This window comes from Nerophis lumbriciformis, linkage group LG06 (genome assembly GCF_033978685.3).
Source record: "Nerophis lumbriciformis linkage group LG06, RoL_Nlum_v2.1, whole genome shotgun sequence".
NCBI classification, from domain to species: Eukaryota; Metazoa; Chordata; class Actinopteri; order Syngnathiformes; family Syngnathidae; genus Nerophis; species Nerophis lumbriciformis.
Window position 1 is genome coordinate 5003451 of NC_084553.2, and position 2500 is coordinate 5005950.

General features: G+C 40.6%; 1 protein-coding gene across 3 annotated transcripts in view; it reads left to right on the forward strand.

Annotated features, from left to right (window-relative positions):
- phkb (phosphorylase kinase, beta) overlaps positions 1 to 2500 on the forward strand; it is a 223302-nt gene that overhangs the window by 129965 nt on the left and 90837 nt on the right. The window lies entirely within an intron of this gene.

The window sequence follows — 2500 nt, forward strand, 5'->3', positions numbered from 1 at the left end:
AGATAGGCTCCAGCGCCCCCCGCGACCCCAATGGGAATAAGCGGTAGAAAATGGATGGATGGATATATATATATATATACACATATATATATATATATATATATATATATATATATATATATATATATATATATATATATATATATATATATATATATATATATATATATACTAGAGATGCGCGGATAGGCAATTATTTCATCCGCAGCCGCATCAGAAAGTCGTCAACCATCCGCAATCCACCCGATCTAACATTTGATCAGAACCGCACCCGCCCGTTGTTATATATCTAATATAGACGATGCAAGGCATTAGTGAGGTTATAAAGCTTTTGCCTGTTAAAGAAAGGAGACTGATCCAATGCAGCACAGACATTCGCGTGCCACGCTGTCACGACCCAGACGCACACCAGTGCGCAATCATATGGGAGCCGCGCTGAGCGCACCTCCAAGCGCGTCTCGCTGCCGGCGACGGCCGGGTATATGGGCCCGACGCTCCAGCGCCATCCATTTTCAGGGCTAGTTGATTCGGCAGGTGGGTTGTTACACACTCCTTAGCGGGTTCCGACTTCCATGGCCACCGTCCTAGCTGCTGTCTATATCAACCAGGGTGAGCCCCACCCCTTTTGTGAGCGCACTGCGCGCGGAGTGACCCCTGTTACGCGCCCCCGGCAACAGGGGTGGCGGGCAGGTAAGCTGCGCGGGCGGAGCGCGCGGAGTGACCCCTGTTACAATAATTTGCAAATCATTTTCAAGCCATATTCAGTTGAATATGCTACAAAGACAACATATTTGATGTTCAAACTGATAAACATTTTTTTTTTTGTGCAAATAATCATTAACTTTAGAATTTGATGGCAGCAACACGTGACAAAGAAGTTGGGAAAGGTGGCAATAAATACTGATAAAGTTGAGGAATGCTCATCAAACACTTATTTGGAACATCCCACAGGTGTGCAGGCTAATTGGGAACAGGTGGGTGCCATGATTGGGTATAAAAGTCGATTCCATGAAATGCTCAGTCGTTCGCAAACAAGGATGGGGGCGAGGGTCACCACTTTGTCAACAAATGCCTGAGCAAATTGTTGAACAGTTTAAGAAAAACCTTTCTCAACCAGCTATTGCAAGGAATTTAGGGATTTCACCATCTACGCTCCGTAATATCATCAAAGGGTTCAGAGAATCTGGAGAAATCACTGCACGTAAGCAGCTAAGCCCGTGACCTTCCATCCCTCAGGCTGTACTGCATCAACAAGCGACATCAGTGTGTAAAGGATATCACCACATGGGCTCAGGAACACTTCAGAAACCCACTGTCAGTAACTACAGTTGGTTGCTACATCTGTAAGTGCAAGTTAAAACTCTCCTATGCAAGGTGAAAACCGTTGATCAACAACACCCAGAAACGCCGTGGGCTTCGCTGGGGCCTGAGCTCATCTAAGATGGACTGATACAAAGTGGAAAAGTGTTCTGTGGTCTGACGAGTCCACATTTCAAATTGTTTTTGGAAACTGTGGACGTCGTGTCCTCCGGACCAAAGAGGAAAAGAACCATCCGGATTGTTATAGGCTCAAAGTGTAAAAGGCAGCATGTGTGATGGTATGGGGGTGTATTAGTGCCCAAGACATGGGTAACTTACACATCTGTGAAGGCGCCATTAATGCTGAAAGGTACATACAGCTTTTGGAGCACCATCCAAGCAACGTTACCATGGACGCCCCTGCTTATTTCAGCAAGACAATGCCAAACCTTGTGTTACATCAACGTGGCTTCATAGTAAAAGAGTGCGGGTACTAGACTGGCCTGCCTGTAGTCCAGACCTGTCTCCCATTGAAAATGTGAAGCCTAAAATAGCACAACGGAGACCCCCGGACTGTTGAACAACTTAAGCTGTACATCAAGCAAGAATGGGAAAGGAATTCCACCTGAGAAGCTTAAAAAATGTGTCTCCTCACTTCCCAAACCTTTACTGAGTGTTGTTAAAAGGAAAGGCCATGTAACACAGTGGTGAACATGCCCTTTCCCAACTACTTTGGCACGTGTTGCAGCCATGAAATTCAAAGTTAATTATTATTTGCAAAAAAAAAAATACAGGTTATGAGTTTGAACATCAAATATCTTATCTTCAATTGAATATGGGTTGAAAAGGATTTGCAAATCATTGTATTCCGTTTATATTTACATCTAACACAATTTCCCAACTCATATGGAAACGGGGTTTGTATATATATATATATATATATATATATATATATATATATATATATATATATATGCATACATGTGTATATATACATATATGTATATATATATATATGTATATATATATATATATATATATACATACATACATATATGTATATATATATATGTATGTATATATATATATATATATATATATATATATATATATATATATATATATATATATATATATATTCAATTGAAAATACTGCAAAGACAAGATATTTAATGTTCACACTGAGAAACTTAATTATTTT